Source organism: Myotis myotis, unplaced genomic scaffold (assembly GCF_014108235.1).
Source record: "Myotis myotis isolate mMyoMyo1 unplaced genomic scaffold, mMyoMyo1.p scaffold_m19_p_6, whole genome shotgun sequence".
In the NCBI taxonomy this organism is placed as follows: domain Eukaryota; kingdom Metazoa; phylum Chordata; class Mammalia; order Chiroptera; family Vespertilionidae; genus Myotis; species Myotis myotis.
Genome location: NW_023416368.1, coordinates 51,736,090 through 51,763,445, shown reverse-complemented (window position 1 = coordinate 51,763,445; position 27,356 = coordinate 51,736,090).

Here is a 27,356-nt window from a genome sequence, read left to right as displayed (position 1 = left end):
TCATGGAGAACAGTTAAGAAACTAGCAAAGTAATAGTCACTAGGCAATATATACTCACGGATTCAGAGAAATGGAAAACACAGACAAACCAGAATGACCAGTGATGCTTTCTCATTTGGTGTGTTTGCTGGGCTTTGAAACAGAGATGGGATTCAGCTAGAGCAAAAAAAAGTAGAAAAGCAATTCTGTTGGCAGAGGGTATGTGTAGTGTGCGTATGTTTGTGTGTGGAAAGTGTCTGTGTAGTTTATTTCTGAAACAGTAAGGAGATAGAAGGTGCTTGAGGCTCATATCAGTTAGTAATGACAGCTATTAGTTGGATAAGGGAAGATATGATTAGATGGTAGAGATTGTTAGCTGAAGAGATTACACTTCCTCTTCTGAGTATGAAAATATATTAAAGATTTTTGCAAACAGAAAATGGCCTGATGATTTCCTCAATGTTTAAGTTTGCTAATAGGAAAAAGAAATGGGAAGCGATATATATATATATATATATATATATATATATATATATATATGTAAAAGACCACTGATATAGTAAGGTAGAGTCAGACAATGAAAGCATACACTGGTGTTTTAGCTGTAGGGAGGGAAGGAAATAATTGAATAAATGAGAAAAAAAAGTCAAGGTTTTGAACCACCTACGATACTGGGAAAGTGTGACAGACCTGATTAAAATAAGGCCAAACATAAGGTTTAAGAAGATATGGTAGTAGAGAAAAATGATCAGATAGGTGTGATTACTTAGAATTCAAATTTATAATAGATCTTATAAAAAGAAGAAAAATGTTTCTTTTATTAATTTCATGCCACAGGCATCAAAATTTCTGAAAAGGAGAAATTACATTTTCTGAAAAGAAACTGAAGTTTTAATTAGGAGACAAATCTGACATTAACTGTGTGTGGCCCTGAGCAAGTTGCTTCATTTCTGTGACCTGGGTTTCCTGGTACATCAAATATGAGAACTGGATGAGTTTCCCCTGGGTCTCCTCCAGGTCTGACATTCTAGGACTCCCCGATACAGGCCTGGCACCTGCTTTTAATTTAAGCCCTAACATGCATTTCCCCATTCTTTAACCCTGCCTTTCCAGTAAGCTGCCACATTTATTGCCAGGCTTGTAGTCATTTCCTTTTATTCTAAAGAGAATATATGTCCAGTGTTTCAGCTTTAGCTTTTCTGCATTATAACCTCATAGCGTTGAACCCCTTTTGTGAGAACAGCTGCTGAAGTCACCTTTCAGTTTTAGACATGGTCATGGTCGGGAGGCGACACTGGTCAGGCTACCTTAGAAGCACTAATCCTGAGACAGCGGTTTCCCTACTTTGATGAGAACTCAAAGTGATGTTTTCTACCATTGGAAGCTGTTTTGACTTAGCTGCCTTGTGACAGCCCCTTATCCTGAACTTCATTATCTCCGCCTCGGGCCTCCTGACTCTGACTCCTACCGTGCCAGCAGAGGTCTCTTGTGGGACGCCAGTGATCTGTTTTTCATTACTCAGTTGCTTCTTTCTCACTTCTTTTCTCTATATCCTGTTACCGCAGCATTAACCGTCATCATTAACGGTCATCCAAATTAGTCCATGCTTTCAGCCAGGCACCTCAGAGAAATGAGGACTTAGAGCAAAGATGACATCAGGCCTACAGACATTCTGTTAGAATTTAGGGTGGGTGTCCTCTGACCTTTGCCTTACATGGCAAAGAGATGCTTTTGGTGGGTCAGACAAAAGGACAGTATCCACAACTTTTTGCTGACCTGTTCTAGATGGAATCTGCATCATGATAGTCACTAGGGAAGTTTTGTCTTTGTAGATTCTGGATGTACTTGACTCTCAGTAGATTGAAGTATTAGAAAGACTTCATGATAAGGCAGTCCTGTCTGTAAGATATCTTACTTATGGACCCTTTCCCAGACCCCTGCAACTACCTGATCTATCAACACATCAGGCTGCAGAAAGACATGAAAGCACCCAAAAAGAACAATTCTCATCTTAAGCATTTACCCAGACCACCCACCCACTCATCCCCTCAACCCATTACTCCTTCCTCTTGATGCCTCTATTGCTTCCCGGATCCCCGTGTCTGCTCTGGAGCTTCTTCACTGCACTGACAATCTTTTGAGATTCCAGCCCTGGCTTAATGAGTAGACCCCTTCTAAGGGTTAATATTCAAAATATTGAATAGCATGTCTGGCAGGGGCACCAACCAATCAGGATGCTGGCTGTAAACAATCAGACATCAATTCGGTGTGTCCCCAGCAAGTAGCACTCATCTATTCTACTGGATCCTGGCTCAGGCTTCTCTTTCAGGTCCTGCAGAGAAAGACTTTCCCTTCTTGAGCCCCAAAGGACAGCCACCAGGTGTCCTTATCTCCTCTGCCAGCCTCTCCCATCTCCATGCTTCAACCAGGATGATAGATAAGAGGGATCCTACAATAAGAATTGAAGACGCTATTATAAGATAATCAAGTTGGCATATCCATGACTTTATTTATTTGGCAGGTAGGGGTTTGTCTCCTCACTCCTGGTGGAAAAGCAGAGAAGATGCTATTGAAGCTCTATTCATGTACCTTCAGGCCTTCCTGTTCTCATGAGAATAGGCTTGACTTTTTCGGTTGGCAATGACCTCTTTGACTAGAGACTTTGAAGGATGGAGTCAGCTCTGCCCCATGCACGTGGCAGACGGGGAGTGTCAGAGAATCAATGCCCCTCCTGGAACTTGGTGACTAAAGAACCCAGCCCCTTAGTTTCCTGGGTGGAATAACTTTGAGGTGAACATGCCACTTCAAAATATGTCACTTTGACATATTGATTATTTTGAGCTGAAGACAGAACGATCAGCTCTGACCTTCCCTGTCTACCTAAAAGCAGGACCTTTGAGAGGAATTCCCTCACTGTACCAGGAAGAGAACATTCTTATCACTGGAGACAGGAAGTTGATGCCAAGATGAATTTCTGCAAGCGAACCTTGTCTTCCATTTGTTTCTCCATGTATTTCCTAGTTACTTTCCTACAATTTACCTCCTTTAGTTCCAATACCTTTTACCTTTGTCTTGTCACATATCCACAATTTATCATTTTTTGTTATAATGGTATATAAGTGCTATCCACTTCATTTTATTTTCTATGAAGGCTCTCATGCCATGTAAAAATATTAACCTCAAATAAAATGTATATGCTTTGTTCCTGTCAATCTATCTTTTGTCACTTTAATTCTCAGGCCCAGCCACAGAACATAAAGAGGGCAGAGGAAAAGTCTTTCCTCCCCTACAGAGGTATATGTCTTTCACTGATTTCCTGGGTCCCCCAGTGGGCATGAGCTAAAACATACCCTTCATCAGCTGCCTTCCCTTCTCTGCCTTATTTCTCCATAGCCCTAACAGTGTTTACTGTGATCACCTTCCAAATAAAGTACTCATACCTGGTTTGTACCACTTCTGGAAAAGCCCCAATTGAAATAGAAAGGATTCTTTTATTCTTCTATTCAAATATTCATTGTGTACCTATTAAGTACCAGGTATCATTTAAGGATACAAGAGTGAAAAAAAATCAGACAAAAAACCCTGCCCTCTTAGAACTTATAATAAATATCATAATTAACTAATAATATGAGAATGTTAGAAGGTAGTAAGTTCTAGAGAGAGAGAAAAAGCCAGGATAAAGGAATTAGAAAGTGTAGGGATAGTGTGGTTTACAAATTTTAATAAGATAGTTAGGGTGGGCATTATTAAGAAAGGGACATTTGACCAAATACTTGAAGAAGGTGAGAGAGCCAACCATTTCGATATTCCACACAATTCTTAGCAACCTAAGGGGACAGCAAGAGCAAAGAACCTAAGGGGAAAATGTGTCTGTGACATTTGAGGAAAAGCAAAAGGCTGGTTTTGCTGGAACAGTGAGTAAGAGGGAGAATAGTAGGTGAGGCCTGACATAGGGTTCACAGTCCCCTTGGAAGGACTTAGTAAGATGGAGAGATTTGTGAGGGTTTTGAGCAGAGCAGTGACATGATCTGACTTACCTTTCAATGGGGTCACTCAGACGGCTGTTGGAAAGGACTGTAGGCGGGGCTGCTATGTACAGTTGCAGGGTTGTGTTCTGTATGCACCTTGGCCTGAGCTATGTCTTCCTGAAGGAAGAGCACCTTTTTCTGATTCTCACGAAACTGCCACAGTGGGCAGGGACAGGAGGTAGAAAATAGTGGACGAAGACAGCAGACTGTTGAAATATCCAGAACACAGATGATGATGCTAGGACCAAGTGGTAGCAGGGGAGGTGGTGAGAAGTGGTTTTGTCCTGGACATGTTGAAGGTAAAGTCAACAAGATGTCATCTCAGATTGGATATAAGTGCGTGACTTTTTATAGCTGCTATAACGAAGCACCATACACTTAGCGGCTTCAAACAACATGAACTTACTATCTTCTAATTCTGGAAACCAAAGTCTGAAATTAGTTTCACTGGGCTAAAGTCAAGGTGCTGGCAAAGCTGGTTCCATCTGGAGGCTGAAGGGAAATCTGTTTCTTGCCTTTTTCAGCTTCTAAAAGCCGCCTGTATTCCTTGGCTTGCAGCCCCTTCCTTTATCTTCAACCCCTGCTTCCTCATCACAATGCCTCTCCTCTGACGCTGACTCTTGTGTCTCTCTAGAGCAGGGGTCCTCAAACTACGGCCCGCGGGCCACATGCAAATACAAATAGTGTATTTGTTCCCATTTTGTTTTTTTACTTCAAAATAAGATATGTGCAGTGTGCATAGGAATTTGTTCATAGTTTTTTTTAAAACTATAGTCCGGCCCTCCAACGGTCTGAGGGACAGTGAACTGACCCCTTGTTTAAAAAGTTTGAAGACCCCAGCTCTAGAAAGACTGTTATCATGGGGATGTAAAGCACAGCATAGAGAATGTAGTCAATAATTTTGTAATAACTATGTATGGTGTCAGGAGCATACTAGACTTATGGGGGGATCACTTTGTAAGTTATATAAATATCTTACCACTATGCTGCACACCTAAAAATAATATAATATTGTATGTCAGCTGTAATTGAATTTTTAAAAGAATTAATTGGGAAATTGATTTTAATTAAGAATTGGACTATGTTTTAATTATATGAAAACATTTTTACACTAAAAAAAAAAAAAAGGAAAATAAAGATACATGGAATGTGAGAGGAAAAGAGCTTCAATTCATGTTTTAGCCTAAACAACTAAAAGGATGGAGTTGCCATTGCAAGTGGCCAGTTTGTGAGGAGTGCTGAGGGGAGAGAGCACGTGTTCAGTAAGGACATGCTCATGTTGCATTGCATCCATTAGATGTCTGTGATGGGTTTTGATGTATCCACTTGGCTATAGACCCAGTTATCCATTCTAACATTAAAAGTGCTGTTGTGAAGGTGTTTTGCAGAAGTGAGTCAAGTCCATAACAGATTAACTTTAATAAGGGAGATTATCACTGGATCGGCGTGGCTCAGTGGATGAGTGTCAACCTATGAACCAGGAGGTCATAGTTCGATTCCCGGTCAGGGCACATGCCTGGGTTGCAGGCTTGATCCCCAGTAGGGGACGTGCAGGAAGGCAGCCAATCAATGATTCTCTCTCTTCATTGATGTTTCTATCTCTTCCTCTCCCTTCCTCTCTGAAATCAATAAAAATATTTTAAAAATAAGGAAGAATATCCTAGACAGTCTCCACAATCACATAAGCCAATTCTTTGCAATATATTTCTTAATGTACAACTCCTACTGGATCTGTTTCTCTGGCTGACCCTGACTGGTAAATGTCCAAGTGGCACATTGAGGAGAAAGTGGGATAAAATGAGTCTGGAAGGGGAAGTTTGGGTTGCAGATACACGTTATCTATAATAATAAAAGTGCAATATGCTAATTAGACCAGACAGCCAAATGACCTTCTGGATGAAGCTGCCATGGCAAAGGCCAAGGCAGAGACAGTTAGGGGCGATTAGGCAGGCAGGCAGGTGAGCAGTTAGGAGCCAGAGAGGCTGGATTGCAAGAGGGATGTCCAACTGCTGGTTATGGCCTGACCCCACAGGTATCCCACAGGGGTCCTGGATTGTGAGAGGGTGCAGGCCAGGCTGAGGGCCCCCTGCCCTGTGCATAAATTTCATGCACCGGGTCTCTAGTTTTAGTGTAATAATGTATAACAGTAAGTGGTGACTAATATTAGCCAGGGAGAAGTGTGTGTGGAAGCTTTACCCAGAAAAGGATAAGAATTCAGGGCATGGAATATAAAGAACATTATAAACTGATGGAAAAAAATAGATACAGAGGCAAAGAAGCATCAAACAGATTATGAAACTACAGTGGGAAGGCAGGGGAGGGTTGGGGAGGTGGTAAGAGACCAACTGAAGGACTTGTATGCATGTATATAAGCATAACCAATGGACACAAGATACTGGGGGCGTAGGGGAGGCCAGGAGGAGGTCAATGGGGAAAAAAAGTACTATTTGCAATACTTTAAACAATAAAAAAAAGAAAAAGAAATTTTAAAAAAGAATTTAAGAAAAAAATTCAAGGCAAAAATTTTGTTAGCTTTGACCATAAGGATAAAAATGGCTACCCAGCTTCTGGCTTTTTCATGCAAAGTAAGGCACAAAGGGATGAAGGTGGGTGGGGAGAGCTGGTCCAGGACTGTCACTGAAGGTAGGGACTTTGAAGAGGAAAAAGAAGCACCTAAGGGCTGAGATTTAAGATCAATTGAGTGGGATACCATACAGGTGAGACAGAGTAGATAGGACACAATTCGTCCTAGTGGTGGGCAGGGAGTTAGCAGAGCTCCAGTGGCCTCACAGTAACTGGTCCGCTGGTCTGGCCCTTCTAACACAGGCTGCTTGGTGCCCTCCATGTGGGGCTCTCTGTGGGGTCAAGGCTAACTGGGCATGCCCAGTTCACACGGGTGAGACACAGGAAACACATTACCAGACAATGAGTCTTACATAAATTCAGTTTGAGGACACCCACATGATTGATATCTAAGGGACTCAAGATCAAGTTTAGATGTCTTATCAGCACCCCAATTTCCACAAGGCAATGGGTCAACTTTTCATGATAATGTTACTTGATGCATCCAATTTCACAGCAACGGTAACAAATAAAAACATTGTGTACCGCCTGGCTGGTATTGCTCAGTGGTTGAGCATTGATCTATGAGCCAGGAGGTCACTGGTTCGATTCCCAGTCAGGGCACATGCCAGGGTTGTGGGTGTGATCCCCAGTAGGAGGCGTGCAAAAGGCAGCCTATCAATGATTCTCATTATTGATTTTCTATCTCTCTCCCTCTCCCTTCATCTCTGAAATCAATAAAATATATATTTAAAAAACAAAACAGCCCTAACCGGTTTGGCTCAGTGGATAGAGCATTGGCCTACGGACTCAAGGGTCTCAGGTTTGATTCTGGCCAAGGGCATGTACCTTTGTTGCAGGCACATACCCAGTAGGGAGTGTACAGGAGGCAGCTGGTCGATGTTTCTCTTTCTCATCAATGTTTCTAACTCTCTATCCCTCTCCTTTCCTCTCTGTGAAAAATCAATAAAATATATATTTTTTAAAAACAAAACAAACAAACAAAAAAACATTGTGTACCTGATGTCATCTCACAGAAAAAGCAGGAACCTAAGAATCAGAAATCCTGGGTCATCACCCAGGCTCTGCCAGGAATAACCTGTGCAAACTCCATCTAGTCGTTTATGTTTGGGGCCAAAGTTGCCTCACATACCTCTCTTCCACAGAAGGTTGTAGTTAGCATGAAACAAACACACACAAACTGTAAAAATTAGAAAACAGAGTGCTAAGTAAAGGATGGTTATTGTTACTCTTTCTCTACCTAGTTCATCCCATCACATGGACAGGGAGGGGGCCGGGGCCGGGGGGAGAGGACGGGACATATTTTAAAAACAAAACAAAGCACAAGGAATGTTATGTTGGATTGAATTTTCAAATTAGGCACTTACCTGAATAAACGCACTGAGTAATTACTCTAAGACCCCACTTGGGGAGCAGGGTTTAGAGAATGAAATCCCAGGTTTGACACAGTGGGAACAGCTCACGGATTCAGTCCTTTTGTATGTTCGCTTTCCCCCTAGTTGGTGGGTGGGCTAACTAAACAGAGGCCTTTTACATGGTACTTTGCTATTTTCTAAACAGAGCTGCTATGCATGCTCTCTGGTTTATATACAATGTATTGTTGTTTTTTAAAGCAAAGCACCCTTATAAATACCGTATTTCAAAAGATGGAGCCTGGCAGGAAATAATTATATAAATTATTTTACATTTGCATGAAATTTTCTATTTATTTCTCATTTGTATTTCCATATGTTTTTTAAATAACCAAGCTCAGACCCTAAAATTGTAATAATGTCCTTAACAGATTTATTTTTTTCTCTCATAGACTAAAAGTGTATGAAAAGGGAAGAATCTGCTTTGTGTGCATTAAACACATTTTAAGGTCTTATTGTTTAAGAGAGTTTTGATTAATGCGCAGAGCAGAAACACAAAAGTACATGATTGATCTGGAATAAATAGTCCAACTCTCCTAGTTAGATAATAAAACAACGAAGGTTCACTTGCTGCCTGGGACCTGCATTTCTTAAGAGGAGAACATTCTGACTTGTTTGTTGCATTATGGGCCAAAAGATAGAGGAAGAAGGCGTCAGTAACACTGAGAGATAATAATCCCTCTTAAAATTCCGGGTTAGGTAACCAAACCAGTTGGAACTATTAAGTGTCATGCAGAAACAAATTCATGCTTTAAAAGTTTAAAAGACCATTAAACTTGCTCCTATATAGCTGCAGCATTAGACTTATTATAAAACAGTTTTAGAACTTTTTCCCCTGAAAATTCTGATACGGTTCACACAGTTTTGCCAAGATGTGAAGGTGGCTCATAAGAATAGTTGAAATACTGGGATCCTAGCCCTGACTGGTGGGTCTCCATGCACTGAAAGGTTGCCGGTGCGATTCCAGTCAGAGCACATGCCTGGGTTGCAGACTCAATCCCCAGTAGGGGGCATGCAGGAGGCAGCCGATCATCAATTCTCTCTCATCATTGATGTTTCTATCTCTCCTTTTCCCTTCCTCTCTGAAATCAATAAAAATATATTTTTTTAAAAAAGAGGAAACTTGGCTTGACAGTGTTGCCAGCACAAATGCAACATCGCATCTTATTCTGTGCTTAGAGAAATGTGGTGTCCAGAAGTCAGCAGCCTACCAGAATTCTGCCATATTCTGAATGCATTTGAAGGGCCATGTCCAGTTCTTGATGCCACCTTTGGAGAGCAATTCAGAAAAACTAAACTATATCTAGAAGGAAACAGTGTAAATCGGTAGAAAGAATTCTGTATTTGATGGAGGTAAAATTCATTATAGTCCTGTTTCTGCTGTTCAGAACCTGTGTAGTCTTAAATGAAAATTATTCAGTCTGTCTGGGTCTCACTTTACGATGGACATGAGGGTGGACTTGATGAATAATTTATAAGGATTTTGTTCAGTCTTCAAATTCCAACATTTTTGGCAGGACATTTAGAGGTAATGACTAAGGTTTGTCCTTCCAACATTCTTGGTGCCGTCCCCTATGGAGCCACTAGCTTTCATTATTCAGGACAAGGGTAGATATGGTAAACAATGAAGTCATTTAATTTTTTATTGCTGTTTTTAAGCTCATGTTAGCCACAGTAATCTTGAAACCCTAGGCATTTGATTGCAAGGGTGATGCTATTTGATAGAGAGTTCCAAAAGCATTTTTAAAACAGAAGAGCCAAATTTTAAACTATGTTTATGTAAATAATGTGAGTGTCTTAAGAGCTAGTTCTTTAGCAAAAAAAAAAAAAAAAAAAAAAATCAAGTTAACTTTCTGGGAGGGAGAAACAAGAGAGGATGTGACTAGTCACTTTACATGGTGAGGAATCCCTGAACAGGAGTCCAGTGTCCATCTCCTCAGGCAAGTGCCAGGTGTGGGAAAGAACAATAAAAATTCAAATTATTTTGCGGGTATCCCAGACCACAGAGAACCATTGGCTAGCTTCCTGAGGCGGTTGCAAACCTCACAGAGAAACTCAACATTCATCATGGCATCTTACCAGTAGAGTAGCAATGGTAGGATGAGCTGTCTAGGCAAATGCTTGAGGGCAGGCTCACAGAATCCCATGTCCCCGAGCAAGATGGAAATGAGGGACTGTATCCCCGAGAGGAGCACACAAGTGGCTAAGAGAGTAGAGATCTCTCACAGACAGGGAGAAGAGCATAAAGAATGACTTCTTAGAAAACAGTTTAAAGGGAATCATGTTTACTTTTATTTGGTTGCTGTGGATCTAGATGGAGACAAGCAAAGACTATGTATCTGGAATCTAATGGCAATGGGCCAGATGTTTCTGAGTCTGTGATAATAATATTCATAAATATGGTGCCCCAAAATATATTGTCCAAGTGCTGTGGCCTAAATTGCATGCCCCCCAAATCTATTTACCCACATCTCATCTCTAAATACAATGGTATTTGGAGATGAGGCCTTTTGGAGGTCATTATATTTAGATGAGGTCATGAGAATGGGGCCTCCACCTTATAAGAAGAGACACAAGAGAGCTTGGTCTCTCTCACCATACGAGGACACACAGTCTGCTAGCCAGGCAGACAGCTCTCACCAGATCCCAGAACCTGACCACACTGGCAGGCTTCTAAGCTCTAAGACTAAGAAAATAAATGTCTATTGTTTAAAACACCCAGTCTATGATATTTTGTTATAGTAGCCTGAGCAGAATAAGATAACAAGCCAAAATATGTCTGAGAATAAAAGAGGACATTAAAATTAATTAGGATTATATTTTTGAAATATTTATTCATTGAACAACTCATTGGCTATATATATTACTTATGTTGTTGATGTATAAAATAGTTGTTAGGCATAAATTATTTTCAAAAATAAAATGATATGTAAGAAATAATAGGGCTATGTCCTTTAGATTAAAGCAAAATATAAAAAGTATTTATATTGATTGTCTAAATACTTAAAAATAGCACGTACCATACCTCTCTTTAATACTGATTCATTAATAGTTTTCTGAAGACTGTACTTTAATTTTTCAAAAATTGCCTTCAATCTTCAGTTACATTTTATATGAATATGTTTGAAAAGGACACATATTTGCTTTTCTCTGTATATTATATAACATATTGACTAAATATTTAGAGGTACTTAGTTACCTATTAAGTTCCGAGAAAATTCTACTAAGTGGAGGATATTCTCAATTCTAATTTTTATGAAATGTATGAGTGTATCAGCTGAAATATTTTTATAGGTACTGTCTTTTTGCCTCAATTTAGAGTTTTCCTTTCTACATTTTATTTTATAAGACAAAACTCATAAAACAAGTTCTCTATTCATAATTGTTTTTAGTGTTTTGCCAAATAGATGCTGTAAAATCACATGGCTTTTTCATTTCATTCCATTCTATCTAGTACATAATAGAATCCAATTATTTTAAAAAAGGAATTTGATCAAAACATTTTTTCTACAAGTCACTTCAAAGGCAATTACAGAATTTTAAAATTAAATCTTGTACATTGTTTGAGATTTCATCATTTATTTTATCCTGTCAATGTTTCTCTTTCTCCCTTCCTCAGCAAAAGGTACAAGAGAGATTTCATGCCAATAAAGAACTTTCTGATTTTATCAAAATCTACATATCTAAACCAGATAAATTTCCTAGGATCTTCAATTGCCTATGTCCCATAGATGCCTCAAAATCAATGTAGAAACCAAGATGGTGGCATAGGTAAACTCCTGTACTTGCTGCCTCCCACAACCACATCAAAATTACAACTAAAATACAGAACAATTATCATCCAGAACCGCAGTAAAGCTGGCTGAGTGGAAGTACTACAACTAAAGAGGTAAGGAAGAAAGCACATTGAGACTGGTAGGAGGTGCGGAGGCACAGAACAGGCTGGTCTGCACCCGGTGTGCTGCTTTTTTAATCGGGAGGGAGATCGCCTCTTTGGAGGCCACCTGGAGGAGCAAGGAGTCTCAGCCCCACACCAGACCCCAAGCTCAGGGTTCCAGAGCTGGGGAAAGAAGTCCCTATGGGCAGTGAGAACTATGGACTGTAAAAACAAGTGCAGATTGAGGTTGAGTGACACCAGGCTGCTAGACACCCAGCTGCTCCTCTTAAAAGGCTGGCACCACAAACTGAATTTACAAGCTCCCACTTGCTCTGAGCTCCAGTGCCAGGCAAGGCTCTGGGGGACCCAGACAGATACAGGGAGAAATTGGACTGTCTGGCTTCGTGGCAGGAACTCGGGAGCAGCTTTATTCCAGAAGGGGGTGCTCACAATGGTCATTGTTCCCATGCTGGGACCTCCCCCATGCAGGGCTGACTGGCAGACATTTCTGTTCGCTCCACCCTGGAGATTTCCCCGAGACCTGTCTTTGCTCAGGCTAAAATCTCCCAAACATGCTGCAGCTGGGTCAGGGAGCCCCAAAGCTATCAATAAAAGGCCCAAGGCCAGCACCAGCACCAGCCTGCCTTTCTTCACAGCTGGACCTCATCTGGGCACTTCCAAACCTGATACAAAGAGGAAGAATCTGCAGATCTCTCTGTAGCTCCTGCTGGGTGGCCCCTAGGCAGTAGTTGACTTTGCACCTCCATGGAGATCCAAGAGCCAATGTACCCAGTGGTCAGTGTCAGATCACGCCAGATTATACCCCTTCACATCCATAAGTGACACACTCAAGGGGCAGACTTAGTGAGCACCAAAGCCCCACTGAAGCAAGTCCTGCTCCATAAGGGTGTCTCCTGTACAGCAGCTGTCCCACTATAGTTGCAGCTGGTCCCCACAGCCAATTGGCCTGGACGTCAATTCCTCCCAGTGATAGCAACAGCAATCAAGGCTCAACTACAAGACTGTGCACACAGCCCACAAAGGGGTACACCAAGAGTGTCCACTTCAGGTGATTGGGGAGGCTGAGCCACTGGGCCCTATAGGACACCTACTACACAAGGCCACTCTATCAACTCAAGGAGACTTAGCAGCTCTACCAAATACATAGAAACAAACATAGGGAAGCAGCTAAAATGCAGAGACAAAGAAACATATCACAAATGAAAGAGATGGAAGAAAGAAAACTCCTGTATATAAAGTTCAAAACCATGGTTATAAGGTTACTGAAGAATCTCCTAGAAACCTCCAAGGAAGTTAGTGAGACCTTCAAGGATCTTAGTGAGAATGCCAAAAAAAAAAAAAAATGGAAAAGGACCAGTCAGAAATTAAGCATATACTGACTGAAATAAAGAATAATATACAGGAAGAAAAAAAAAAAAAAAAAAAAAAAAACTAAGATGGCGGCATAGGTAAACACCGGGAAATTGTCGCCTCACACAACAATTGAAAATTACCGCAAAGGACTGAGCAAACATCATCCAGAACAACAGGAAGGCTGGCTGAGTGTAAATTCTACAACTAGAAGGAAAGAAAAGCACGCTGAGAGCCAGAGGCGCTGCGGAGGTGAAGTGCAGAGGTACGGCGGCTCCCGTGCGAGGAAAGGGGGTGGCGCCTGAGGACGCGGCTGTTTTTTTGGAATCACAAGCTCCCCACGGCTCTGAACTCCGGTTCCGGGAAGTCTCTGGGGACCCAGGTCTCATACGGGGAGAGGCTGGTCTGTCCGGCAGCGGGCAAACTTGAGGGCGGCTTTCCCTCAGAGGGGCTTGCAGCCGTTACCGGGACACTGAGACGAGCGACTCCGGGCGGAGAATCGGCCATAGCTGCTTTCTCCGCCTTTGATTCCCTGAGACCCCGCCCCACCCAGGCTGCAGCAGAGGCTTTTGCATGTGAATGTACCTAACTGCAGCCTAGCCAGGCAGACCCGGAACTTCCAAGAGAAGGCCCAAGGCCCCGCAGCGGCTTGCATTGCTTCACAGCTGAGCCTCTTCGTGGCTCCTGCTGTGTGGTCTCAGGCAGAGGCTGAATTAGCACCTCCTTAGATCCAGGAGCCACTGTACCCAGTGGTCAGAGGGGGTCCATCCAGACTGCAACTCCTCAGATCCATAAGGGACACACTCAGGGAGCAGACTCAGTGAGCACCAAAGCCCCACTGAAGCAAGTCTTGCCCCAGAAGGGTGTCTTCAGCACAGAAGTTCTCCCACTTTAGACACAGCTGATTCTCACTGCCAATTGGCCTGGAGGTCAATTCCTCCCAGTGATTCTACAACAACCAAGGCACCAAGAGTGCACCAAGAGTGTCTACCCCAGGTAACTGGGGAGGCTGAGCTACTGGGCCCTACAGGACACCTGGCGCACAGGGCCACTCTATCAACACAGGGAAGCTGCCAAAATGCGGAGACAAAGAAACAGGTCACAAATGGCAGAAATGGAGGAAAGCAAATGATTGGATATAGAGTTCAAGGCCACGTTTATAAGGTTTTTCAAGAATTTTATGGAAACCGCCGATAAATTTAATGAATCCCTCAATAAGTATAGGGAGACCATGGAGGACATGAAAAAGGACCAACTAGAAATTAAGCATACACTGACTGAAATAAAGAATAATTTACAGAGATCCAGCAGTAGACAAGAGGATCCCAAGAATCAAGTCAGAGATTTGAAATACAAAGAAACAAAAAATACTCAACCGAAAAAGAAAAAAGAAAAGAGATTCCAAAAATATGAAGATAGTGTAAGGAACCTCTGGGACAACTTCAAGCGTACCAACATCAGAATTATAGGGGTACCAGAAGGAGAGAGAGGGCAAGATATTGAAAACCTTTTTGAAGAAATAATGACAGAAAACTTCCCCTACCTGGTGAAAGAAATGGACTTACAAGTCCAGGAAGTGCAGAGAACCCCAAACAAAAGGAATCCAAGGAGGACCACACCAAGACACATCATAATTAAAATGCCAAGAGCAAAAGATAAAGAGAGAATCTTAAAAGCAGCAAGAGAAAGACAGTCAGTTACCTACAAGGGAGTACCCATACGACTGTCAGCTGATTTCTCAACAGAAACCATGCAGGCCAGAAGAGACTGGCAAGAAATATTCAAAGTGATGAATAGCAAGAACCTGCAACCAAGATTACTTTATCCAGCAAAGCTATCATTCAGAATAGAAGGTCAGATAAAGAGCTTCACGGATAAGAAAAAGCTAAAGGAGTTCATCACCACCAAACCAGCATTATCTGAAATGCTGAAAGGTATTCTTTAAGAAGAGGAAGAAGAAAAAGGAACTCTTACCATTTGCCACAGCATGGATGGAACTGGAGAGCGGATAAATACCACATGATCTCACTCATTTGTGGAATATAATGAACAACATAAGCTGATGAACAAGGACTGATCCAGAGACGGAGAGGCATTGCTTGGACTGTCGGGACTTGGAGGGAAGGTAGGGGAGGGTGGGGGTAAGGGGGAAAGATCAACCAAAGGACTTATATGCAAGCATATAGGCCTAATCAATGGACATGGACAACAGGGGGGTGAGGGCATGAGCGGGGGTGGGGGGGTGGGGGGTAGAGGGTAATGTGGGGACAAGGACACATATGTAATATCTTAATCAATAAAAAATATATTAAAAAAAAAGAATAATATACAGGAATTCAACAGTAGACTAGAGGATCCCAAGAATCAAGTCAAAGATTTGAAATACAAGGTAGTAAAAAACACCCAATTAGAAGAGCAAAAGGAAAAAAGAATCCAAAATATGAAGATAGGGTAAGGATCCTCTGGGACAACTTCAAGCGTACCAACATCCGAATTATGGGGGAGCCAGAAGAAGAAAGAGAGCAAGATATTGAAAACCTATTTGAAGAAATAATGACAGAAAACTTCCCCTACCTGGTCAAAGAAATAGACTTACAAGTCCAGGAAGCACAGAAAACCCCAAACAAGGGGAATCCAAAGAGGACCACACCAAAACACATCATAATTAAAATGCCAAGGGCAAAAGACAAAGAGAGAATCTTAAAAGCAGCAAGAAAAAAAAACAGTTACCTATAAAGGAGTACCCATATGACTGTCAGCTGATTTCTCAACAGAATCTATGCAGTCCAGAAGGGAGTGGCAAGAAATATTCAAAGTGATGAATAGCAAGAACCTACAACCAAGAATACTCTACCCAGCAAAGCTATCATTTAGAATTGAAGGTCAGATAAAGAGCTTCACAGACAAGAAAAAACTAAAGGAGTTCATCACCACCAAACCAAGATTATATAAAATGCTGAAAGGTATTCTTTAAGAAGAGGAAGAAGAAAAAGGTAAAGATAAGAAATTATGAACAACAAATACATATCTATCAACAAGTGAATCTAAAAATCAAATGAATAAAAAATCTGATGAACAGAATAAACTGGTGAATGGAATAGAATCAGGGACATGGAAATGGAACAGACTAATGATTCTCAGAGGGAAAGGGGTGTGGGGGGAGGAGCGGGAAGAGATTAGACAAAGATCTTATATGCATGTATGCAGTACCTATGGACACAGACAATAGCGTGGCAAGGGCCTGGGGTGGGGTGGAAACTGGGTGGAGGGGAGCTATGAGTGGAAAAAGAGGGACATCTGTAATAATCTCAACAATAAAGAATTTAAAAAATCAATGTATCTAACTGCACAAATTATCATGTCTCCAAATCTGTTTTTCTATTTCAAGTCAGAGTAGATGGCACCATTTATATATATAAAAGCCTAAGCAACCGTTACGACCAGTTGACCAGTCACTATGACATGCACTGACCACCAGGGGGCAGGCGTTCAATGCAGGAGCTGCCCCCTGGTGGTCATTACACTCCCACAGCCAACCTCCCTCGGCAGCAACCTCCCACAGTCCCTCACCCCAGCTTGCCCTGATCAGCCCCAATCAGGACTGGGCAAGATAGCCCCGAATGCCTGCCAGACTGAGGAACCCCACCTGTTCTCAAATTCATGCACTGGACCTCTAGTTCTAACATAAATAAGTCTGACCAACTCTTGCTCTTTAATACCTGTTGTATGTGTCTATTTTCCTCTTCCTTCCTATTATTCCTTGCTTATTTTGGTTCCTCCTAATCTTGAATGAATTCCCAATTGGTTTTCTACCTCTAGCTTTATTCCCTTTCTGACTATTCCCCACCATGCTCTTTAAGATAAATATTTCTAAAGTACAAAGCTGATAAGGTTAAAACTCTGTTAACCATAGGAACAAGGTTCAAATTCCTTACTTTGATATAAAAAACCACCATAATTAGATTTTTACTCATGTCTCTGGCGATAATGCTCAATGCTTCCACCTTTTCTATCCTTATACTCATCTTATGCTTTTGTCTACAAAACTACTTGCAGCTCTCTGATCTTGCTACACTCTTTGATGTTCATGACTTTATTCATCCTCCTCCCTATGCCAAGAATACTTCTTTTCTGCCTGATGAGAGTATCTATTTGTCTTTCAAAATCTGACTCAAAAAAACTTCACAAAATTTTGGGTCCTCCATGGAGAAACTGACTACAGTTAAATACATGATGTGCTATTTTCTGAGATATTATGTTATTAGTGGTATTTAAGAATTAATATTAAAAGAACTGACAAGGTGATTGAGCCAGTTGGTAATTCAAGTCCCTTCATTTTCTTAGGTTCTGAGAAATTGAACTTCAATCTATTATCTCAGAATCCCAATGAAAATAGATTGATAAAGGTATGGATTGGACCTGCAGAACTTTTCTTTTAAATGCATTAGGATGTTTGACAACACTGGTGTAGATTGCCACTTTATTGCTGAATTCTATTTTCAAAAAGTAAAATAAACTTGAAAATTTAAAAAATCTCCTGGGTGCGAGAAAAAATAATAAATTCAAATGAGGGTTGCAGTCACATAAATTGGCCCTACACATTGAAGGGGAATGGAGGGGTGGGATAACAAGATCCAAAGGACAGTAGATGGAGTCTTGAGTCCAAGAAAGTTAGGGAGCTGGAATTAAGCCCCCTACACAAAACCAAAAGCTGTTCAGATCATGAAAAGGGAAATAGAAAAGCTCTTTTCACCTCCAGGAAGTCAGCAAAAATGTCACCCATCTGAGACTCTGGAGAAGAAATAAAACGGTGCTTACAAGAAATCAGAGGGAAGCATTCAGCAAAGCTTTGGAATTTGAGATGAAACTACCTAATTGTACTGAGTCCTAAGACAAGTAATTAACATAGATATAAGTTAAAAGAAATAATATAAAATTAAATGTAAAAGAAATTAATATAAAATATTAAACCATCAGGCTCCAAGTAAAAGAAAACATGAAACCAATTTCTAGGGACATTCACACAACCCAATGTATGGGACTCTCACAAATTTATGAGAGAGAGAGAATGCACAAGAGCTCATAATAAAAATAAACTGCAGGAAGATGTTAATTTCTGAGGTATAATTAGCATCCTATATAATAAAACCCTAATATGCCAATCAACTGAATGGTGGAATGACCGGTCACTATGATGTGCACTGACCACCAGGGGGCAAATGCTAAATGCAGGAGCTGCCCTCTGGTGGTCAGTGCACTCCCACAGGGGGAGTGCCACTCAGCCAGAAGCTGGGCTCAAAGCTGGTGCAGCGGCGGTGGCGGGAGCCTCTCCCACCTCCACTGCAGGAGGGCAGTAAGGAGTGAGGGGTCCCAGACTGCAACAGCCCCAGATTGCAAGAGGGCACAGGCCAGGCTGAGGGACCCACACCTCCCCCCCCACAGTGCATGAATCTCGTGCACCAGGCCTCTAGTATTCAATAGACAAGAAGTTCACCAAGAATTAGAGGCAATAGAATAATCTGAACGGATTATAAAGTAAATACAGTTTCTATAATAATAAAAGTATAATATGCTGATTAGACCAGACAGCCGAATGACCTTCTGGATGTCATTCTGGACATCCTTCCAGATGAAGCCGCAGGGGTGGGGGCAGAGGCAGAGGTGGTTAGGGGCAATCAGGCAGGCAGGAGGCAGAGTGGTTAGGGGTGATGAGGCAAGAAGGCAGAGGTGGTTAGGGGTGATAGGCAGGCAGGTGCGTGGTTAGGAGCAATCAGGCAGGCAGGCGAGCAGTTAGGAGCCAGCAGTCCCAGATTGTGAGAGGGATGTCTGACTGCTGGTTTAGGCCCGATCCCTATATATAGACCAGGCCTCTAATCTATATAATCTAATAAAAGACAAAAATGCAAATTGACCATACCTTTGCTACACCTTAAGTCATGCCCACCAGCCAATAAGAGCAATTACGTGCAAATTAACCCAACCAAGATGGCAGCTGGCAGCCACGGAGCTGGAGCAAGCAGGAGGCTTGGTTGCTCCAGTGATGGAGGAAGCCAAGCTTCCTGCCTGCTGCGCCCGGCTCAAGGCAACAAAGTTTCAATTATAGAAGATAAATAAACCCCAGATACCTGCTTTCAGCTGGCTGTGGCCACAGAGCTGGAGCAAGCAGAAGGTTTGGTTGCCCCTGACGATGGAGGAAGCCAAGCTTTCTGCCCGCCCTGGCCAGGTCTGAGCTCCACTCAAGGCTACAAAGTTTCAATTATAGAAGGTAAATAAATCTTAGAATAAAAAGAAAAAAAAAAGAAAAAAAGGAGAGGCTGAGAGCTTCCATTGCCGGGGGGCTTGGCCAGCCTGAAAACAGCCCTCAGCCCCTCACCCAGGCTGGCCAGGCACCCCAGTGGGGACCCCCACCCTGAAGGGGGTGTGACCAGCCTGCAAACACCCATCAGCCCCTCACCCAGGCTGGCCAGGCACCCAAGCAGGACCCCCACCCTGATCCGGGACACCCTTCAAGGCCAACCAGCTGGCCCCCACCCATACACCAGGCCTCTATCCTATATAATAAAAGGGTAATGGGCAAACTGACCCTCACAACAGAACAACTGAGAATGCTGGTCACTATGACACACACTGACCACCAGGGAGCAGATGCTCAATGCAGGAGCTGTCCCCTGGTGGTCAGTGCGCTCCCACAGGGGGAACTCTTCTCAGCCACAAGCCAGGCTGACAGCTGCCAGTACAGTGGTGGTGGTGGGAGCCTCTCCCGCCTCCTCAGCAGTGCTAAGGATGTCCAACTGCAGCTTAGGCCCACTCCCTGCTGGCAAGTGGACATCCCCCGAGGGCTCCTGGGCTGCCAGAGGAATGTCTGATTGCCAGCTTAGGCTCAATCCCCCCGGGAGCGGGCCTAAGCCAGCAGGTGGTCATCCCCCAAGGGGCCCCAGACTGCGAGAGAGCACAGGCCAGGCTGAGGGACAACCCCACACACGAGTGCACAAATTTTTGTGCACCGGGCCTCTAGTATATATATAAAAGCCTAAGCTATTTGCTGACCAGCCAGTAGCTATGACACACAATGACCACCAGGGGGCAGAAACTCAATGCACAGGCATGGAAACATGGAACAGACTGATGAATCTCAAAGGGAAGGGGGGAAGGGGAAGGACAGGAAAAGATTAACCAAAGATCTTATATGCATACTAGAGGCTCAGTGCACAGATTCATGCACCAGTGGGGTCTGTCGGCCTGGCCTGTGGGGATCGGGCCAAAACTGGCTCTCCGACATCCCCTGAGGGGTCCCAGATTGCAAGAGGGTGTAGGCCAAGCCAAGGGACCCCACCACCAGTGCACGAATCTGTACACAGGGCCTCTAGTGTTTTAATGATAATCAAAGTAAAAAAATAAATAGAACCTATGATAAAAGAATAAGTCTGTATGTAAAATAAATAGGCAAATTTGAAATAGATCCAAATAATTTTTTTTAATTTAAGGTATATAGTCATTAACAATTTATAAAATGAGTACAAAGGCAAATTAGAGATGACCAAAGAGAGAATTAGTGAACTAGAAGATAGTTCTTACAAAATTACACAGAATAAATAGCACAGAGAAAAAATATATATGAAAAATAAAAAAGAGGCTAATAAACATGAAGAATAGAATGATAAAATTCAATATATGTTTAAGAAGAATTCCAAAAGGGCCAAGAATTTGGGGAATGCAATAGTCAAAAAAATAATGGATAAGCATGATCCAGTGTTGGAAAAGAAGTCAAAGAGAAATGGTGAATTACCTAAAAAGGTAGTGTCCTTTTGATTGATAGCAGACTTTACATCAAAAAGACAATGTAATCATCTTTTTAATTTAGATATTAAGCCCAAAGAAATTATCACTCACTCATGGGGATGAAATAAAGACATTTTAGATAGGCGCTAAGAATATTCATCACTCATAAACAGATCCTCACTGAAACAACAAACAAACATACACTAAGAAATATATTTCAGAACAAGAAAGACCAATCTCAGAAAGGAGGAATGGAATGCAGCTGTAATAAACTTATGTCAAGTAGGTATGCTAAAAATGTAACAATAACCATTAAAAAATAGATGTCAAATGTTTAACTTCTCAAAAGCTTCTCTAAAGATATCTAGAGGCAGGATGGAATGTGTGAGACGGCAGAAATATATCCGGGCTGAATTACTAGCTGTGGAACTTTAAGTATTCATTTACGTTTTCTGCAAAAAAAAAAAAAAAAAAAAAAGAAGAAGAAGAAGAAGAAGATTTTGAATTATTTGCCCTAAGGCCTTGTCTAGTGTGATTTTATTATCTATGATATCTGAAATTATTAAACAAGAATTTGTGCTTGTGAAAAAAAAATACCTTAGGATCATAGTCAGAATTGTAAAAGATCTTAAAGGTTATCTAGTCCAAACTATGGTTGGTATTTTAATCTCCTCATTAATAAAAAATGCATATTAACCTTGAATATTTTACTTGCCATCGCCCATGTTTTAATTTCATTCTTAACATACTTCTAATTGTCAGTTCTTAGGGAAGTTGTTGGGGTGGGGGGAGCGGGGTTAGGGGGATCACTGTGAGGACTGCCCCAAGTAAATGAAATCAATTTTCTCCTGGGAGTTAAATGAGGAAATCTTCCTCAAGTGGATCAGGGTATTGGTTGGGAAAGTCACTTTGGAAGTACAATAAATAGCTCTCACATCTGCAGGACTTTATTGTAACCAAATTGAATCTATCAATACTGTTTAGATGTTTTTCAAAAAAGAATCCTTGTCTGCCCTCAAAAGCATAGAAAAAGGGAAGTCCCAAATGCACATTGTCATCTAAGCTCTCGTGCCTTCTAACCAAACCTGCAAAACTCCAGAAGGTATTGGTGCTGCAGTATGAAAGGGACACCCTCAATTCTCTGAGACCCTGAGAGAAGAAGAACTAGGGCAGGCGAGTTTTAATAGTGACAAGGAATGTAGACAAGATTAAGCATATGGGAGGCTACAGAAGTCGGGTAGGGACCACAGGAAGGGATGGAGACAGGAGCACATACTTTGCACACGTGGGATGGAGAGATCCCAATGGCTCTACCTTCTCTTTACGTTCTAAACATTAATCATACTCTGAAAGAATTGCTTTGTATCTTCATTTAACAAAGTTGGATCTTTTCTAACTCTTTTCACAACCTGGGAAAAGCATGAGTAATTTTAATAACACTGTTGCTTTTTCCCATGATAGCATAGCATTACCCCCAAAGTATGAAATCAATGGCTGTGTTTGTGGACATAATTGTTTTTTTATTTGTTGTTTCCTCTGACAATGAAATTATTCTGACTCTTTACTGTACCTTGAATGAATTGATTCTCATTCACAGATAAGGTTGCAAAGGAAATTTAGGGATTTTTTAAGGTTTTTGCCCAGCCAGGAGGATGGCAATATGGACACTGTAAAAGGAATTTATTTAAGGACAATTAGAGTCATTTAGGAGCAAACAAGCAAATATATAAACAACAAACTTACAAAAAAGAGAGAGAGAAAGAAACACTGAGTTATTTTCCAAAAATTATTCTACAAACTGGCTTAAATCTGAGATTTACCATGAATTACAAATTTTAACTTGTTCTTGGTTGAGTCCAAGATCTAAAATGTCTAATTAAAAGGCTTTTGTGCATTTTTAAACGAAATCAACCTTGAAAATTTGTTGTGAACTTGGTGAAATCCTGGTAGTTTTGGTTGTGAGCTTTTAACCAGCGTGTCCACAGGCTGCCTAACATATGCATAGCCTACTCCTTCTAACCCAGGTTTCATAATTTCTTCATACTTGAGAATACTGCTGATGTGACATTTCAAAGGTCTTTTTACCCACCAATCTGCATGTGGACAATGAAAAGTATCTATTTATCAGTACTCTGAGTTTTTGTTCCACTATCTTTCTTAAGTTTGCCACATCTAGCTAATTTTCCAGAGTGAGGTAGCCAATCTGCACCTAATTATGATATTACTTGCTCTTGGATATCACTTGCCCCTGTATAACTTACAACTGGAAAAGAATGTAGGTCCCAAGAAAGGCTGTATTTCATCTCCTTCTCTCCTACCATGTTATAATAAATGGAACTCAAAGAAACACGAGAAGTTTTTACATTTTATATTTTACATTTTATACACATTCATTGTAACCACAAGGACTATTTAACATCAAAAAGATGAAATGCAGGATTATTGTCAATGTATTAAAATAATTATCAATTCATGGCTGACATATAGGCAGCATTTAAAATTCCTATCCTCATGTACTTACCTAATATGGAAAATATTAGTGACATAAACACTTTGGAGATATTTCATATTTGGGGGAATTCTTTTTGGAACTTTAAAAACTGATCAAGATCTAAAGGAATTTTAAGTGTCATTATTTGCAGCATCTCATAAAAAAGTGTCATTGCTCTTTGGGAAAGGTGCATGAGAAGTACATTTATGTGATGTTTTCCCATCAATCTGTTCTCTCCTTAAATCTTAGTCTCTAGTGGGAAACTTAGCCCTTTAGTCATAGCATCATTTTTCAACCACAGGATAAAGTGATGGCCAAGCAAGAGTTTGGGTGGTAGATTCTCTTTCCTAAGACATGATATAAAAATGTATGGAGGATGATATCAATTTTATTTTTGCAGGTGGAGGGAGTTCTTTTTCAGCAGTTGAAAAATGATGCCATGACTAATATGACATCATTTAGTCCCCCACCAAGTCGGCTCTTCTGAAAATTTAGGAAGAGGCAGCTGTGAGAGAAGCAAAATCTTTCCAGCCATTAAAACTAAGCACACTGTTTGCCTGTGAAAAGCATCTACAATTAAGAGGGTTGGGAGAGGGTATGTAGGACTAGTAATCCCTGAGGACCTCACACTATGATAACAGCCGAGGACTCTATAAATCGAACACAGATACAAAGGATTCATTGATTTCTTTTGAGCATTTTCATGCACTGATGCCAACAGCTGAGAGGGGACTCCAGGGGCATCTGCTGCCCACCAGCCCTGGCAAGCACCAAAGCCAACCATACATCATAGGATGCCATTTCCCCATAGGTCTCAGCTCAAACGCCATTCATAAGTTCAACTTTCCTTCCTGGCTCCTTACTTTATATAAATGAATACTTTTCCTCCTCTTCTACCATCAACACTGGTTATATCCAAAAAAAAAAAAAAAGGAATTTAACTGTGATTGAGGAGTAGGGAAAGAGTATTTCTGCCCTTTTGAGCAGAAGTTGGAGCTCCCTGGGGTGCATAAAGGCTACATGTAAAACGTATTTAAATCCTAAAGTGAGGTGATTTTCCTCTGGCAGATACAGCTCCTCCTATTTTCAGTTGTCATAGCCTTTCCCAGGAAGCTGGGATTCTCTTTACTCTGACAAATCTTTCATTGTTTCTTTTCATTCATTTTGTGTCCTTGGACCTGAGCTGGGACCCTTATCCCAGTTCAGTTAGCACCTCAACAGAGGGTGGGCTGGGGAGACTTTCACCTGCCCCTTAGCATCTCTAGTAAAAGGCTTGAGAACTCACAAAGGACCTCCATTAGCCATGCTCCCCCTGACCAATCACCGTGGATAAGTGACGATTGGCTGGAGTCACAGCACTTCCTGGGGTCTGAGGGAGACCAGAACAGCAGAGGTCAGGGGGCCGAGCCAGTGCTTTCTCATGCCTATCAGATTTCCCTAACGATCCATTTCCACCCTTTCGGTATTTCAGAACAGGAATGTCTTCTCCTGCATACTTTCTGAAGGAGGTGTGAGTGCTAACATTTCACTTTTCCCTTCATAGTCAAGTTCACTTAGTCTCAGGACAGGTCTGGTCCTGCGGCGCCTTCCTGAGCAGCAGACAGCTTATGTTTCCCACTCAATTCAAAGCATTTTTGTCATTGGATTTTAGCCTGGGAGAAGGCGAGGTCTGGCAGGAGAATAAATGAGTCTGAGGTGAGAATGCCACCGAGGCAGGCTCTGGCTAGGCAGCGACAGGAGTGTGTGCTGGGGACCAACAGGGGCAGAACTGGAGGAAAGGAGGAGGGTCCTGGGAGTGAGAGAGGTGACGACGATGACTTCAGGCAGGCCTGCTCTGAAAGTTGCAACATCAGTCACTCTGAATGGCTCTGGCATGGTAATTGCAAATGGTCTTTAAAAATTTCAAACTATGGCTAGCTTGTCTGCACCAGTTACGTTAAAGCCAACATGAGCCTGTCCCAGAAAGTCTGCTAAGCAGAGCATGTCCATTCTCTTGCCAGCCAACCACCACGCCAGATGGAATTTCCAAAGGCCACTGAGAGACCTTGATGTTCAGATGGCCCTTGGGCTGACTGCCCTCGGGCACCTCTGGGATGTCACCTTGTAGTCAGAAGATTTTGCCTGTAAACTGAGTGCTTGAGTGTGGCATTCTAAGAGCAACTGCAAGGAATGTAGCAACAGCTGGAATGCTCAAAGGTAGAAGGGACATCCTAGGGGAGTTCACAACTATTAAGGCCCTCATCTTATTGCTTTGAGACTTACAGAGCTGCTTGAGAAAGTTTCCTAAGCTCGCCATCATAGACAACCAACTTTTATCGTGTGCCTACCGTGAATGACACACAGCTAGGTACTCCAGATGCTAGTATGGCAAAGATAGTCATGGCCCTCAAGAAAGTCACAGTCAAGTACAGGAAAAGACAAATCTTGCATACACACACACACGCACGCACACACACTGCCACTATGTCAATCTTGTGTATGAACCGATATGCAATTTCTAGTAGCTTCTTCTCTAAGGTCTCATTTTTTCATTATTTTTAAAAGGTTCCTGATGCAATTGGATACCATAGACAGAGGATATGTTTCCTGCCTCAACTTTTAAATTTAGTCACTCAAATGTGATTACTTCCTTTGATTAACCCGTTATTTGGTGGCTCACTGCTGTCTTGTCTTATGCCCTTGGAATTGAAACTTTGGTCTTCCCGGGCCTTTCTGGGTCCGGGACTCAGGCTTTTTTTTCCTGTATTTTGAAGCTGCAGGCCAGTGCCTATTCTTCAATGTCAAGACCACAGTCATGAAAGAGCAGAGCCTTTGATCCCCTTAGGTTCATAGGAAGGAAGGGCCCTTACAAAAGTCACTCAGATTCTCTGGGCCTCAGTTTATCACTTATACAAAAGAGGAAACAGATACATTATCATTTAAGGTCCTTTCCAACTTGAAAATATTGAAATGTTATAGAAAAGTATGATGATTGTTAAATCAGTGGTAGGAAAAGAAAGTACTAAGCAAAACTGAGAGAGGGATAAATCTCACAGGGCTGGATGAGTCGGGGTCGAGTTCCACAAAAGGTGGTGAGACGTGAGCTTGATTTTGAAGGATGACTAGATCTAGGCAAGGAGGAGGATTGAGGGAGAAGATGCTACACAGGTGAGCAGAATGTGAGCAAAAGTAGACATGAGGCAAGGAATGTAGGCAGAATTACTAAACTAATCATCTATTTGCCTAAGACAGGGTTGGGGAATGTCCAGCCTGTGGGCTGTATAAGGTCTGCAGAATCATTTTGTCTGACCCTGCCAAGGCATTAGGAGTGAGTTAATTAAATGTTTGACCAAATATAGCAGGCTAATTTTTAAGCTGATAATTTTGTATGGTTCTTGAATGATGTTATAAATATCCAGTGGCCCTTGGCAGGAAAAACGTTCTCCTCTCCTGGCCCAAGACATTGATTGACAAGAATAGAGCTTGAGGTGGGGACTGCTTATCAAACAAGAGTTTCGAAATTCATTCCCTTGGGCCTGGCCTTGGAGAGCTGTTGGAAGGACAGCTGTGAACTGTTAAGGGTACTGTAGGCAAGGGTGACCCCAGGACTTTGTGGAGTAAAGTGTTTACTTATTGGTTGTACATAGTCTCTCCAGATGACAGCATTCCAGGGAACCGTAACAGCACTCCTCAGGGGAATTATTCCGCCCACCAATAGACCCAGCTGGTGGGGTTAACATCTCAGAACAATGATATTACCTTGTAGGAAGCGTAGGATTTCTTGGGGTATAATAATTGCAGTAGACAGTGGATATGATACGAGCTAAGTATGGCCCAACAGCTGTTGCTTATCGGCA